Consider the following 17,146-nt stretch of genomic DNA (forward strand, 5'->3'; position numbering starts at 1 on the left):
TCCAAACCACATTTTATCAACTTGTTAACAAGAATAGTATGTGGAACCTTATCAAAAAGCCTTACTAAAATCAATATAAACTACATCTACAGCATTCCCCTGATCCAGCAAGGTAGTAACTTTCAAAAAATGAGATTAGGTTAGTCTGACATGACCTGTTCTTGAGAAACCCATTTTGACTGAATGTTGTTCTAAAACTTTTCCAGGTATAGACATCAAGCTGACAGGTCAGTAGTTAGCTGGATCCTCCTTTTCCTCCTTCTTGAAGATGCAAATAATATTTGCCCACCTCCAGTCTTCTGGCACCTCACTTGTTCTCCAAGAATTCTCAAAAAAAAAAAAATGGCCAGAGGTTCAGAAATTATGCCCACAAGTTCTTTTAGTACCCTTGGATGCAGTTCATCTGGTCCTGATGACTTTGTTTCATTTAAAGAAACTATGTGCTGATGTACTACCCCTATGCAGATCCTAGGCTGCAACTTCCTTTGTTATAGGGTTGCCAAGTCCCATTCAAAAAATTTCTGGGAACTTTGGGGGTGGAGCCAGGAGACATTGAGAGTGGAGCCAGGAGCAAGGTTATGACAAGCATCTCTAAAGAGAGAGCTTTTCTCCATGTTTAGTGCTTTTGTAAATGATCTGTTGAATGGCGGTAAGTGTTTGAAATTATGTTTAAGTGTGTTCTTTTGTTGCTGAAATGTGTTAATATCATGTGATTTTATGTGATGTTCTATCTGGCTTTCTGACTCTAGATGTGGAAAATGCCTCTTCATGAAAGGGCAGACCAGAAATGGTAGCACAGGCAGAAGCGTTCCCGTTAGAGGCTGTGGATGTTTCCCACTTTATGTAATTATATGCTTTAGAAGATGGAATGTTTTAGATCACGTCTTTGAAGAACAGCTAAATATGTTTATGAACTCTAAATGAATTTTGCACAATGGAGTCAATTTCGAGCAGTAGCACTTTAAATCCCCCTGCAAGAGTGGATGGATTTGCACTGAATAATCTTTGAAGTTGAAGAAGTCTGGACTATGATGTTTATTGGTATTAATGGATTGCTCAAGAGTCTGTTATATCTTTATTGTACTTTTCCACTTTGGTATTAAATTCATCTGATGAATTTAAAAATATTTTCAACATTATATACATTTTGTATGGCGAGTGTATCTCGTTAATATTCCACAGTAATATTTTCAACATTATATAAACTTTGTATGGCGAATGTATCTCGTTAAGATTCCACAGTAATTTTGGTGTGTTTCCCACCTGGGGATTGCCAATCCTACTTCATCATCATATGTTCTGTTTATGCCAGATTGAGCACTGTTTGCCTCCCAAGAGGAAAAGTAGGAATTGAGCAGTTCTGCCCTCTCTTCATCACCTGCTACAATTTCACTTTTGTGTATTTGCAATGGGTCTACCATGTCCGTGCTCTTTTTCTTACTTTGAATATGAACCCTTTTTTGTTGTTTTTAGCATTTCTCACTAGCCTAAGGTCATACTGAGCTTTAGCTTTCCTAACTCTTTACATGCATTGGTTATTTGTTTATATTCATCCTTGTTAATAAGACCCTCCTATTTCCTAAATGAGTCTTTTTTTTTTACTTCTCAAACCACTTTGGAGCCACCTTGGCTTCTCTAGGCTCCTCCCTACTGAGATAAGAAACCAATATCCCTGTTCAGTTCTAGGGATTCCACTGTTCTGAGTGTTGTAATAACTTGCAGTTTAGCAATTTCCCTTTCTAGTCTGTTCTTGAAGTTCCTTTGCAATAAAACTTTGAGTTACCCATTGAATGTCTTGGAAGATTGAAGTGTTCTTCTACAGGTTTCTCAGTCTTGTGATTCTTGATGTCAGATTTCTGTCCATTTATAGGGTTTGACCTGTTTGCCCTATGTAGAAACTGAAGAGAATAGTTGGCATTTAATAGTATATACAATGTTAGAAGATGAGCATGTAAATAAGCTTGAGATGGTATAGTTTATGTTGTGAGGTCCAGAAATTGCAGGAAAGACTAAAATACTTCTTTTGTTTTTGTTTTATAATGGCACATGAGAGGCTGATGGCAAATCAAAACTAAGATTTTGTTTTATTTCACTTTGAGGGGAAATTGGAATCAAGTTTAGAACTTATGAGGTGAACAGGCAACAGGAATGAGGTAACTTTTATACAAACACCAAATTATTTGTCACATACAAAATATTTGTAAAAAGCATTATTCAGACAGGTCTTTAAAACTTGAGAGGAGAGAGATTTCTTGACAGCCTCTGCTTACATAAGCAAGCATAAGCTACTTGGTCTCACAGACACTAAAGTTGGTGAGGGCAGGAACATTCACACAAGTTCAAATTTATTTCCTTATCCACTGGTTGGGCATCACCCCCCATCTTCTAGGAGCTATCTTCCTCAGAGTTGATAGGAATGGGCTACACGTCCCACTTCCTCAACTCAAGATCCTTCTTGACCTTCTCAAAGTCTGTTTCTCTCATACACTGTTAACTGTTAACTGTCAACTCCCAACTCCTAACTGGCACTTTCAGCTGAAAAACTCCATTTTAATCCCGTCACTAAAGGCAGAGAGCCTTTAGATGTCATGGCACTACGAATTTTTTAAAAAAACCTCTATGGTTTTTACCACAGAAAGTTGAAAACCCGTAGAGTTCATTACATCACTTCCAAACCTAGAAGTGATGTTCCAGAAGACCCCTCCCCTTTTTGGTATTCACTGGGTTTGTTGAGAGCTGGCAACTCTAAATGGGATTTTAAGGAATAACTCACTCTGGTTATAACCTGAATGAAATGAAATCATATGGCTCTATGTATCAGGGATCGAGTTAATTCAGTGACTTACTACAGGCTATTCATGAGTTAAATTACAAACTAGATGCTCTGAATTACGTTATTATGTTCCCTGTGAAGAGCGACCCCTGAATAATTATGAACACCCCTATAATAATAATAAATGAAAATATGGTTTTTGTGCCTTCAGAAGAGAATGTCTGATGCAATATTTGAAGCAGCTGTAACTGTTAAGAGGTCACACAGCCCAAAATGGGTGTGAATTCAAAGGTTGTGGAGTAGATAAGAGGCCTCTCTGAGGAAGCTCCTTGTTAAAACTGATAAACACATGAAGGCAGAGGGATTGTGGAAAACTACAAGAAATTACTGGAAGGAAAGCAAGAGGTGGGGCATTTGAATAGATAAGGCTGGTGGGCTTGTCTGCTTGTTTTGGGGATGAATAAAAATGGTCAGAAGGCTGATGATTTTAACTTAGTCATTTTGGGCTTATGCCAACAAGTTCTACTTTGATGTCAAAGTAAAATACCTCATTTCAAACCAAGCAATGTGTGGGGCTTCATTATTTACCTGCTATACCTGCTATGACAGACCTCTTCCTCTTCCTTCCCTCAGAGGCCATATTTTCCTCCATTTTTTTGTTTCCTCTCTGTAACAGAACCACCCCACGTAATAGGTCGTCTTTAGCTAAGAAGTCTGGCTGTCCCACCCTTTGACAGTTCAGTATTTTGCAGGTTTTGGGCACAGCCCAGGAACTTGAGGGAAGGATCTGAAGCCCTCTTTAGCTCAAACTACTGATAATGGCCCTTGAGATGTTTTAAAATTGACATAGAGGGGAAAGGTCAGGTGAATTCAGGGGTTGAAATTTCTGAGGTATAACCATTTTTTTGCACAGATTTTAGTTCTTATGTACAAGCTAATGAGAGTTTCTTCAGTTTTTTCAGTTTCTTGAAACTTTATACTGAGAGGCTTTTGTTCCAGTATTTTTCCTTAACACTCCAGCACTCTGTCTCCAGCACACTTTCTTGAGTATCTCTCAAACTCTTTTGGTTTCCTATAAGGTTAGTACACCCTTTTCAGTACCCAAACCCCTTTGTTTGAAACACCAGTTTTTTACTGGCTCTTTAGGTCTCTATGGGCAGTTTTTATTCATACCAGACCAGGGATCTCTGTACTCTTCAGAACTATTTTCCTTGTTTAACTGGGTAGGGAATCTTCATCTCTCCCTGGCCTAAAAGATCTTTCCCTTTCCCTTGGCCTGAATAGGAGTGTCTGTATACTTTCCAAACATCCTAGCCACTTTTTTCCTGTTCTCCTGTTTGTGCTAAACCACTCTCAGCTAAGGCTAAAATCAGATTCCCTCAGTCAAGGCAAAATTCTTACTTTCTCCAGTCAATACTTACTCTCCTTGGCATCCAGCTCTCTTAAGACTGTGTCTGCTCAGCTGGTGCTGTCCAATCAGATTGCTCAGAGCAGCCTGTCACTCAAGGCTCCCTGACTCTGTGAAGAATTAACCCTTCACACACATTTACTCTATACAGTACTTTGAAGCTTTTAAAAAAGTGCAGTTTGCCACTCCTGAAAAATGTATTTGTTATATTTTTGGCAATTTGGGTTTTGCTTTATTAACAGTGCATTTGATTGCATTTGTCTGCTCCTTCCTAAGCTTTCAAATCTCAATTACACAGGTTAGGGGGTCCTATCCCCCCCCAAAGGGGTGGGGGATCCCCCATGCTTTTTGCCTGCTGCATCTCTGAGTGGCAACAGGAGAAAAAATTAAATCTCTGTGGTGTTGTTTGTGCTACTACATCACTTCTGGTAAAAAACCAAGTCACATAGGTAGCTAGAGGAACCACTAGAAAATCTATGGTAAAAACTTATCAGAGCTACCCTTTGTCAATTCCATTTTATTAAACTGGCGTCGTGCTCCCCCATATACCCCCTGCCAGTTGACAACCCTAACACAGGTCCAAATCTATGATATTGTCGCAACCAAAGGATCAGAGCAGTGAGTGACTGTGACAACTTCAGAGATTCAGGTATGGTTTCCCTTCCTTTCCAAATAATGTCCCTGTGAATCAGACTAATTCTTTGTGTTATCTACTATTTTATTTATTGGAAACACACTCATTGCTTTGTCAGTGATTCCAGGCTCCACTGGTAATGTTTGAGGAGACAAAGTCTCATTTAGACTCATCCAAAGACCTGTATGTGCCTAATGTGACTGATGGCTTCTCTTTGAACATTAGCTCCCATGCCACATTGTTAACTGCCTTTGGTACTCCCCAGAGCCTCCTGACTAGGTACAGTGCAGATGGTGTATCTGAGATGCCAATAAATATATAAATAAAACAGATATTCAGGCACAGTAAGCATCTGCTGCAGGCATTGCATTGGTCTCTGCATCCTCTCACTGAATCTACAATCCTTTGAACAAGAAGTTCTACTGAAGTCAATCTGACTTACTCAAATTGAACTGAGGTCAGGATTAGATAATTAGTAGCACAGCCATTTGACTTATCCCATTAATGTTTTATCCTAGCAGAAATTACATAGCAAAGTTCTACAGCTTAAAAAACAATATGTGGAAAATATGGTTTCATTTCTTAGAGATGCAAATGCCCAAGTTTGTGTGTTTCCATAATATTTAATCAGTTTTAAGCTACATCTTTTTTCAGGCCTTATAACAAATGGGCACCATTTGTTTGTTACTGCTGAATTCATACATTCTGAAGCATATGGCTACTGATTTCTATTGAAATCCTTAGAATTCTACATTCATCAGATCAAAGCAGTGATTACACAGCTATAAGTCTGCTTGGGAACGCTGTACTTCCTTTTGCATTTATGAGAAAGATTGGGAGGGGGGGCGGAATCCCTGAAGAGTCTGCACATGGGTTTCCAGGTTCTGACTTCAGGGGTGTCTGCAGCTTGTCCTCCTGCAGCACCTTTGAATCAGGCGGCTAAAGGAGTTTTCCTTCAGCATGGGACTTTTGTATGAAGTTAGGGGTACAGTGGCAGCTGCTCCTGTTCTTCTTGCATGTCCCGAGACTCCGCCGCCATGATAGCTGATTCAGCAGAAAAAGGTGAACACCCGACTGCTTTATCTTGCTCCTTTCAGTAAGCTTTTTATGTATTGCTTCTCTACTCCAAGCATGGCAATCCTACTCTGCAAGTAAATGAGCTTTCAATACCACTGGCTAATGGGTCGTTTTACATAACAACGAGTGGGCAGCTCAAAGGAAGGGATAGAGGTCAACTATACGCCTATTTTCCCTGCGAATGAGGCCTCAAAAAGTCAAAGAGCAATTTAAAGTATTGGTAATAACTTAAATTGGACTGAATACAAATACTTAAATCGACCCGGATTATAATTGGACATACGTTAAAGAGACTATTATTTGGCTGCAATATGGTCTGAACGTAAAATTGATATATTTTAGAGAGATTTGTCCTTGTCATCCGACTGTAATTGAAATGATAACATTTGAAATCTCAGCTGGAGTTGATTTGGAATGATGATATAACAGAATCTTTAAACTACTTTTCAACTTGGATTAAGAGACTGAGTTTGCTGGCAGAGAAAAATGGCACTGCCAAGCAAAATGTCTTATAAAAAAAGATATATTATGAAATATTACTTCTCTGAAACAGGATCTTGGTTCATTAATGCAGTTGATTAGAAAGCAAATGGGAGCTTTTACGCTGAAAGCTAGCAAACTTTCAAATCTACATGAGCTGAGTGCTAAAGAGATTCTGACGATGTCTGCGGAATCAGAATGGGAAAGTGATCCATTCTGAAACGAACAAAAGAAAAGCAAAATGGATCCTTATGGCGCAGCTACAAAACAAGACCAGAAATCAAGATTGAGTGAAGTCCTGCTGAGAGGAACAAATGGCGCAGAATTCTTCTCCTCATTACCAAGACGGGTGGCCGCATTGAGAAGAGAGAAGGTGCATCACAGCCAACAAATTAAGATGTGGAAATCTTTCAGGAAGAAGGACTCTTGAACTTTTTCCCTCTCTGTGGATAGTTGGATATGGAACTCTCAATAAGAACTGACATGCGATTTTAAAAGGCAAAGTGTGATGTCTGGATTATATCAAGATGGGGGGGGGGGGGGGGTTGGAGTAATATGGATATAGAAACAAAAGGGATCAAAAAGTGTTTAAATTTTAAGACGATAGATAACATAATCAAATTGTAACTTGGTGAGCAGTTGGATATGGAACTTATAGTAAGAACTCATATATGATTTTAAAAGGCTAGGTGGGATTTTTGGGCTATATACTTAGGTAGATAGAGAACATATTTATTTTTTAATTTGGTTTGCATCTAATAGATAAAGATATATGGTTTTTATGCCTACTGTAATGATAATATTGTTGAACCAATAAGTGAATTTGTATTTTTAATATCGCTAAGTTAAGCAGCTAAAATTAAGATTTAAAAATTTTCCTGGGAAGGATTCCTGAGTTCTGGTTTTCCTTGTGGGTAAATAAATATGGAATCATAAATAAGAATTAACATGTGTTCTTAAAAGGCCAAGGGAGATCCTAAGGAGGGAAGGGTGTTGTTAAAATGTTAGATAAATATACAGTTAATTTGGATCAATGGTAAAGAGGGCAGACAACATATTTATTCTTATATGACAGATTTATTCTTACTATGTTTGCTTGGAGAAATTGCTCGTACTGATATAAGAGTTGGATTAATTGTTAAAAAGGCAGACAGCACAATTATTTTGTAATCTGGTAGATTTGTTTTTAATATGCTCCTCTGGAGAAATTGCTTATACTGAGATAGACAAATTATTATGTTGTATTTTTTAACTTGTTTAGGATAAAGATATGATTTTTATGTGCTTATTTTAATAAGGATATTGTCAAGCTAACATATTAGTCTGTGCTCTTAACATGGTTAAGCTAAATCAGCCAATCTTGTGTCAAGATGGCTTTGAATTTTTTATACTTATTTGTGTTGAAGAAGAATTGTTTAGACTTATATTGCTAGTAATAGTTTAGTAAAAAAAATATAATGAGAGACAAGGATGGTAAAATATATGGAGAACTTCATACTTGCAGGTAGAACGAATTGAGTATTTTATTTGGAGGTAGAATTGTAATTGATATATTTGTACTTTTCTTTGTTTCTGTTTTTTCCACTCTGTACATGCCTTTCCCCCCTTTTATGTATCTTTGCTCCTGCTTCTTTTTTTTTGTAGTTAAAATCAATAAAAATTATAAACCAGAAAGAGTCCGTGCAGGAATGGCTTCCACAACCTACATCTGACCTTCATTAGTATCTGATAACTCACACCTGACCTTGGCATCCCTCCTGTATATTTGCTTCAAGTTTAATGACCTGTGACAGATATAAGAAAATCTTGCAGATCTTTAGAAACCTGATTTTTTGAGAGATCTGAAGGAAAGAACAAAAGGAAAGAACACAGCTATTAATGTGGTGTGAATATAATTTTAGGCCCTGGAGGTAAGCACTCTGAAGTTGCAGTGCTTAGCACATCTGAATAGTTCCATGAATAAATAGATTAACAGTATGCCTGGTTGCTAATAAATCTTTGAATTACATCACAGCCCCAGAGAACTATGTATTGCCATCATGCTATCCAGGATAAAAGCCCCATCTGTTTATGTTTCTTTATTCATCATCTCTTAGCACCGTGCAGTACTATGTACAGTAATTGAATGCATATGACTAGCTAATAAATAAGCTGCAAGCCATCTTGTTATGATACTGTTCATTCAATAGTGATGATGAGTGTTCAAAAGAATCTTATGCTTGAAGACTGCAGCGTAGCTGCTAGGCTGCATGAGCAGAGTTTGCTTCCCTGGATGGGAAGAGTCAGGGGGCGCCCGTTTTGGTGCGCAGAGAAAAAGGTGGGATCTGACAGTTAGACTGCACTCCTCGTCGGCTCCTTTGTCTTGGCGGATGATCAGCTGAGGCTGAGGCTTTTTCTTTTGTTTTTGGTTGGACGTCGGGGTTTGTTGGGGCAGTCAACTGGGCAGTGGCAGGTGAAGCGTTGGCTGGAGTGTCGGCGTTGGCTGGAGAGTCGGCTGCAGTGCTGTGGGCTGGCAGCAGCATCGGAGGTGGTGGAGGACGTGGCGTTGTCCTTCTTGTTGGCTGAGTCTGCCTAGGGTTTGGGGTCTGCTGGGGCAGGGGTTGTGGAGCCCAGGGGTTGGTCTTTCCCCTTTTAATTTTTGAGGGGTGGGCCTGTGAGGCAACCTGGGTTTTTTATTATTGCCCTTAAGGTTGGCAGGTGACCATTTTGGAGAGCCTCCCCCTCCCCCCCATTTTTCTCCTACTGGAGACATTGGTGTGCAGCAGAGGCTTTTGTGGCCATTTTGAGTTCCCTTTCTTCTTCCAGGGTGAAGCCATTTTAGAGTGGAGCTGCAGGAGGCCATTTTGTGGTCTTGTGCTTGCTATTTAGATGGCTGGTGGAAAAGGGTCGGGCAAGCCCAAAAGAAAAAAGCCAGTGCCTAAGGCACCCAAGGCTCTTGCGAAAAGGCCACCACCGCCATTATCCTCTTCTGACGAGGAGGGTGATATGGTGGTTGATTCCAATATTGCTTGTAGATTGAGAGCATTGGAACAGGCAGCAGGCATCCTTTCTCCAGGTGGTGAGGATGGTGTGAGGCAATCTAAGAAGGGTAAGCAGGCGAGTATTCTCACCAGGCTGTCTATTCTTGAGGGCAGGTCTGGTGGAGACGTGCCTGGCAGGGATGCTGGCTTTTGCGGTCCGGATGTGGGTTTGATGGCGGCTGGAGCATCGGGGGTCGGTTTGCCATTGGTTCCTGCTGGATTCGGAAGTATTTATTTATTTATTTATTCGTGATTTATATCCCGCCCTTCCCACGAGTGGCTCAGGGCGGATGTCGGATGATAATTTACAGGCGGGGCCTGGGCAGGTTTGGCCATGGGGAGCATGGGGGCCTGCTTCGGTGGCCAGGCAGGGTGCTTCCATGTCAAGCGCGGGAGCGCCTGCCTCCTCTGCATTGGGCGCATTTCAGAATTGGGCTTGGCCATGTGGGCAAGGCATTCCTAGTGTGTACCCAGGCGCAGGGCATCCTGGCATGGCTGGTTCCTTTATGGGGGCACCCTCAACATATGGGATGGTGCCTTTTGCTGCTTTGCTGTTTGGGGAGGTTGCCTTGCCGCTGGGGGACCACTTGCTTCCCACTACTAGGGAAAAAATATTAAAAGGGGAGTACATGGTTATTTTTTCTCTTCTCTTTCGGGAGGTTGAGAAAAAAAGACAAGGAAGAATTGGATGAGAAAGAGAAGGAAAAATTGAAAAAACGGAAGGTGGACAGGACCTGGGCTAATTGGCTTCCTGGGTTCTATATTTATGCCGGGGTGATTGCGAGGGCGCAGCCGTGGCGGGCAGCATCCCTGTTCCAGTATTTGGATATAATTTATAAAGGCTATATGGCCCTTTAGTGGACCAGCCTAGTTACAATATGACCAGGAATTTAGGATGAGGGCTGCCCTGTATCCGTCCCTTCAGTGGGATCGGATCCATCAGCAGCTTTGGCTGCAGTTATGTCCCCGGCTAGGCCTAATCTGGGTGATCACTCTGATAGTGGTCACTTGGTGAGTAGGTCATTCACATCCGCTGCTGGTTCATCAGGCTCTCCCCACGGTGCAGCAGGGCAGGTGGTTCAACCCCACATGCTCTGCTGGGAATTTGGATCCCTTGGGGTATGTAATAGGAAGGTGTGCCAGTTCAAGCACGAGTGCCCCATGTGTGGTGGTTCCCACTCATTTGATAACTGCCCTAGAGCCCGTGGGCATAAAAATACGAAGAAGCCTGGCGAGAGCGGAGGTGCCTTTCCAGCTAAGAAAGGGGCCCAGCCCGATAAGAGTGGGACCTCTTGAGCAGTGGCTGTCGAGGTACCCTTGAAGGGTTGATAGTTTTGTATTTGTTAGAAGGTTTTAAAGTTGGGTTTAGGATCCCTTTTCAGGGTCCTTGAGTTCCATTTACGTCAGGAAACCTTAAATCAGTTCAGGGCTTGGAGCAGGTCGTTAGGGACAAGATTGCAAAAGAGCTGGCTGAGGGAAGGATAATGGGTCCTTTTTCACATCCTCCAGTGAGTACTTAGAGTCTCACCTTTGGGTGTGGTGCCTAAAAAGGCGCCTGGTGAATTTCGTTTGATTCACCATTTGTCTTTTTCTAAGGGGAAGTCCATGAATGATGGGATCCCGGAGCACTTATGTTCTGTTAGGTACACCAGCTTTGACCAGGCTATTCCCGTGGTGAGGCGTTGCGGGGTGGGGGTAGAATTGGCAAAATGCGACATTAAGTCTGCATTTCGCCTTTTACCTGTCCATCCCGATGATTTTGAACTTCTAGGGTTTTCTTTTAAGGGTCAATTTTACACGGATAGAACATTGCGAATGGGCTGCTCTGTGTCATGTTTGGCTTTCGAGCATTTCAGCACATTTTTGGAATGGGCTGTGCGGGAGAAAGTGGGTTTGCAGGATGTCGTTCATTATTTGGATGACTATCTTTTTGTGGGTCCCGAGGGGACTGGGCATTGTGGGCAGTTGCTGTCTGGCTTTGTTGAGCTGGCAGCGGAGCTTGGGGTTCCTTTAGCGCCTGAGAAAACTGAAGGTCCGACCCAAAGGTCGACCTTTTTGAGGATTGAGATTGACACTATTGCGCAGTTGTCTAGGGTGCCTCTTCAGAAAATAGTGGAGCTGAGGGCTAGTATTTCTACATTTCTTCTTAAAAGGAAGGTTACTTTGTTGGAGTTGCAGCAGCTAGTTGGGCACCTCAACTTTGCTTGCAAAGTGGCTGCTCCTGGGAGGGCTTTTCTTAGAAGGCTGTGCGATGCTATGGCAGGGTTACACTTGCTTCAGCATAGAACTAGGGTCACCTGCAGCATGAGGGATGATTTGAGGGTTTGGCAGGAATTTTTGGAGTCCTTTAATGGAGTCTCTTTTTGGAGGGACGACATGAGGCTCGAAATTGAGCTTCAGGTCATGTCTGATGCTGCTGGTTCCTTGAGTTTTGGAGTCTATTTCCATGGACATTGGTGCGCGGATAGTTGGCCTGACTCCTGGGTAAAGGTTGGTGTAAACCGGGATCTTAAGTTTCTTGAGTTCTTTCCTATTTTAGTCGCGGTTTGGCTGTGGGGGAAGGATATGGCCAATCACACTGTCCATTTTTGGTGTGATAATATGGCGGTGGTCCACGTCATTAATTCCCTTTCATCCAAATCTGGCCGGGTTATGAGATTGGTGAGGGCCTTCACTTTGGGCTGTTTGCAGCTTAACATTTTGTTTGTTCCTGGGGTGAGTAATGGGGTGGCTGACGCTCTATTTCGTAAACAGATGGAGAGGTTTCGTCAGCTGGCCCCAGATGCCGACAGAGAGCTGGTGCCAATGCCCCAGGAGCTATGGCTGATTGGAGAGCCAAGGCCTGCAGAGCGATAGGTCTAGCCATTGCGCCCAGCACCAGGAAGTCTTATGAACGGGCTGTGCGGCAGTTTGAAAATGTTAGGGCTGAGGTATTGCAGGGTTTGGCCCCTCCCAGTGGAGCATTTGCTCCATTACTGTGTTTCGCTGCGAGGTAAGGGGTTGGCCGTGCTATCCATTAGGGGGCGCCTGTCTGCATTGGCTTTTGTCAGTAAGGTGCTGGGTTATAGGGAAGAAACAGCTGACTTTCGTATTCGAAAGATGCTGGAGGGGTGGGCCAGAGAGGCTGGTCCCAGGATTGATATGTGAAATCCTGTGTCTCCTTTGATTCTGCAGGGTTTGAAGAGGGTTTGGAACGTGGTGTGTGCTTCGTTGTTTGAAGCATGTTTGTTTCACACTGTGTCTTTGTTAGTTTTTTGGGGGGCTCTTAGAGTAAGTGAGCTGGTGGCACAGTCTAGAAACAATGTTTCTGGTAAGGCTTTGTTGTTAAGGGATCTGCAGCTATTTGCAGGTAAGGCAGTCATCACTGTCCATCGCTCTAAGACGAATCAGTTGCAGAAGGGTACGGTGCTTGAGTTGGGTAGTTGTTCAGAGCTTGAGCTGTGTCCAGTTCCTGCGTTGGCTGCTTATTTGGCAGTTAGGGGGCCCATGGAGGGGTTTTTGTTTATACATTCAAATGGTAGCCCGTTGACAAAGCATCAGTTTTGAGCAGTAACGTCACAGGCTTTGGGTGAGTTGGGGTTGTCTGGGGTGCGGTTTGGGACCCACTCCTTTAGAATTGGGGCAGCCTCAACAGCGGCTGTCATGGGGTATCCTTCCACTTCCATTCAGAGATTGGGCAGGTGGCGTTCCTCGGCCTATAAGGCTTACGTGTGACCTTTTATTAGGCCGTGAGTGACTCGGTGTCTGTTTATTGTTGGTTTTGTTCTTGTTTGTTTTTTCTCTTTAGATGCTGTTGTTCCTGGCCAGAGGAGCCGAGTTCTCGTATGCGGCCATAGCCACGTGTTTTGGGCCGCTTATCAGGCTCAGAGAACTGCGGTTGGCTCTCAGCTGGGACTCAGCCAGCATGTGTGTATCGAATGGCGGGGGCGCCGGGGCCTTCAGTGGCCGGGCCTGCTGCCTTTGTTGTTTAAAGATTGTGTGGGTCCTCCTCCTCAGGTTTTAATTGTTCACTTGGGAGGTAACGATCTGGGACTCTTAAAGGGCAAGGCCTTAGTTTGGCAGGCCCGGGATGATTTCCAGCACATTCTGGAGTGATGGCCTGGGACCACCATAATTTGGTCAGCCATGCTGCCCCGCCTGGTGTGGCATTGTGCTTGGGACCCTGCAGCTATAGAAAGGGCCCAGTATAAGGCTAATAAGGAGATCAGGAAGGTGCTGGAAAAGGGGTTGGGCCACTATTTGCCCCATCCGGACATTTTGTTGAAATTTCCTGACCTCTACAGAGGGGATGGGGTCCATCTCTCAGAAAAGGGTAATATGCTTTTCCTGAGAGATTTGCAGCAAGGGTTGTGGGTGGCTTTGGGCCTCCCAGTGGGCGCTAAGCCCCAAGTAGAGACTTGGCCTTAGTAGTGGCAGGTTTTGGGGGTTTAGGGCACTATGAGGCTAGAGGAGGACTGTGAAGCATCCCCCTTTTGGGGAATTTGGGGTCTGGCATGATCAGCCTTCGGGTTTGAAGACCCGGGTTTGGAGAATGCAGACTCTCCGGGAGGCTCGGCTAGAGGGTGTTTTTCTGGCGATACGTGCGTCTGGTTTTGGGCCCTCTGGTGTGTGCCTCCCTGCTGGGCCTGCCTGGGGGGCTGGGTCTCTCACCCATTAATGGCGGGGAAGCTGTCACGGTGACCCCTAGCCCTGGCCAGGCCGCTGGTGGGGTACCCTTGCTGTTTATTAGAATATTGAATAAAGTGGCCCAATTTTATACCAATACTCTGTGTCTTACTCTTTATTCCATCCTTGGGGAGCAATCTCTCTTCATAAATCCTAAAACTGTGAAGAAAGCTGTGAAGAGGTTGCACAAATCAAAGAAAGTTCTGTGTGGGTATAGCTGGAGTTCTGTGTTAAGAACTACAGGATTCTGCAAGCTTTATACATTTAAAAAAATATGTCTGTGCATGCTTAATCCTTGTAATTTGTTTTGCTTCTGCTGTGCAAAGGGCAAACAGGTAACTCTGTAGGCACTGAGCCCTTTTTCACTGGGTACCTTTAAATGACTAAAGCAGTTAAAAAGGTAGAAAGCCATCAGGGGAACCAGGGCTATCCAGTGTTTCGCAGAGAGTGCCACATGTATGATTATCTACCCACTAGGTGGAAATCATGGGTGTGTGCTTGTTGTATGGAGCTCATGGCTCTCAGGGAGTAAGTTTGTTCCCTTATTGCTATGGTTGACAACCTGGAGAAGCTGAGGCAGAAAAAGAGGTTTGGGGAAGAGACCCTCAGGGACTTACTAGAACAGCCCCACTCCTGTAATAATAGTTCTTCTGCTGTTGTGGAAAGTGAAAGTCCTCAGTCTGAGGAAGAAGAATGTGCAAAGATGATGAGCATGTACATAAGGCTTTGTTTTTCAAAAGAACAGGATTGCTTTTGTTCATCAGGTCATAAGAACATAAGAGAAGCCATGTTGGATCAGGCCAACGGCCCATCAAGTCCAACACTCTGTGTCACACAGTGGCAAAAAATTTTATATACACACATACACTGTGGCTAATAGCCACTGATGGACCTGTGCTCCATATTTTTATCTAAACCCCTCTTGAAGGTGGCTATACTTGTGGCCACCACCACCTCCTGTGGCAGTGAATTCCACATGTTAATCACCCTTTGGGTGAAGAAGTACTTCCTTTTATCCGTTTTAACCTTTCTGCTCAGCAATTTCATCGAATGCCCATGAGTTCTTGTATTGTGAGAAAGGGAGAAAAGTACTTCTTTCTCTACTTTCTCCATCCCATGCATTATCTTGTAAACCTCTATCATGTCACCCCGCAGTCGACGTTTCTCCAAGTTAAAGAGCCCCAAGCGTTTCAACCTTTCTTCATAGGGAAAGTGCTCCAGCCCTTTAATCATTCTAGTTGCCCTTCTCTGGACTTTCTCCAATGCTATAATATCCTTTTTGAGGTGCGGCGACCAGAACTGCACACAGTACTCCAAATGAGACCGCACCATCGATTTATACAGGGGCATTATGATACTGGCTGATTTGTTTTCAATTCCCTTCCTAATAATTCCCAGCATGGCGTTGGCCTTTTTTATTGCAGATGCACACTGTCTTGACATTTTCAGTGAGTTATCTACCACGACCCCAAGATCTCTCTCTTGGTCAGTCTCTGCCAGTTCACAACCCATCAACTTGTATTTGTAGCTGGGATTCTTGGCCCCAATGTGCATTACTTTGCACTTGGCCACATTGAACCGCATCTGCCACGTTGACGCCCACTCACCCAGCCTCAACAGATCCCTTTGGAGTTCCTCACAATCCTCTCTGGTTCTCACCACCTTGAACAATTTAGTGTCATCCGCAAACTTGGCCACTTCACTGCTCACTCCCAACTCTAAATCATTTATGAACAAGTTAAAGAGCATGGGACCCAGTACCGAGCCCTGCGGCACCCCACTGCTTACCGTCCTCCACTGCGAAGACTGCCCATTTATACTGACTCTCTGCTTCCTATTACTAAGCCAGTTTTTGATCCACAAGAGGACCTGTCCTTTTACTCCATGACTCTCAAGTTTTCTAAGGAGCCTTTGATGAGGAACTTTATCAAAAGTTTTCTGGAAGTCAAGGTAAACAACATCTATCGGGTCGCCTTTGTCCACATGTTTGTTCACCCCCTCAAAGAAATGTAACAGGTTAGTGAGGCAAGATCTTCCCTTGCAGAACCCATGCTGAGTCTTCCTCAATAACCCGTGTTCATCAATGTGCCTACACATTCTGTCCTTGATAATGGTTTCTACCAACTTTCCCGGTATTGAAGTCAGACTGACTGGCCTGCAATTTCCCGGATCTCCTCTGGAACCCTTTTTAAAGATGGGGGTGACATTTGCTACCTTCCAGTCCTCAGGAACGGAGGCAGATTTCAATGAAAGATTACAGATTTTTGTTAGAAGATCTACAAGTGCAACTTTGAGTTCTTTCAGAACTCTCGAATGTATGCCATCCGGACCCGGTGACTTATTAGTTTTTAATTTGTCTATCAGTTGTAGGACCTCCTCTTTTGTCACCTCAATCTGACTCAGGTCTTTCAACACCCCTTCCAAAATTAGTGGTTCTGGGGCGGGCAAAAAGTTCTCGTCTTCCACAGTGAAGACGGAGGCTAAAAATTCATTTAGCTTCTCAGCCATTTCCCTATCCTCCTTCAGTAATCCTTTTACCCCATGGTCATCCAAGGGCCCCACTGCCTCCCTGGCTGGTTTCCTACTTCTAATATATTTGAAGAAAGTTTTATTGTTGGTCTTTATGTTTTTTGCAATATGCTCCTCATAGTCCCTTTTTGCCTGCCTGATCACAGTCTTGCATTTGATTTGCCACAGCCTGTGTTCCCTTTTACTAATCTCACTTGGACTGGTTTTCCACCGCTTAAAGGAGTCCTACTTACCTTTTACAGCTTTCATTACTTTGTTTGTTAACCATGCAGGCCTTTTCTTATGCCTATTTGTGCCTTTCCTAACTTGTGGTATGTATTTTATCTGAGCTTCTAGGATTATAGTTTTAAGTAGCGTCCAAGCTTCCCCAAGGGTTTTGACCGTATGTACCTTTCCTTTCAGTTTTCTCCTCACATGCCTCCTCATCTCAGTGTATTTACCCCTTTTAAAGTTAAACGTGGTTGTGGCGGTCTTTTTGGACAACTCCCTATTTATACAAACGGTGAAATCAATAACATTATGGTCACTGCTCCCAAGCGGCGCAATCACTTTTACATCTC

The sequence above is a fragment of the Heteronotia binoei genome, chromosome 3 (genome assembly GCF_032191835.1).
Source record: "Heteronotia binoei isolate CCM8104 ecotype False Entrance Well chromosome 3, APGP_CSIRO_Hbin_v1, whole genome shotgun sequence".
In the NCBI taxonomy this organism is placed as follows: Eukaryota; Metazoa; Chordata; class Lepidosauria; order Squamata; family Gekkonidae; genus Heteronotia; species Heteronotia binoei.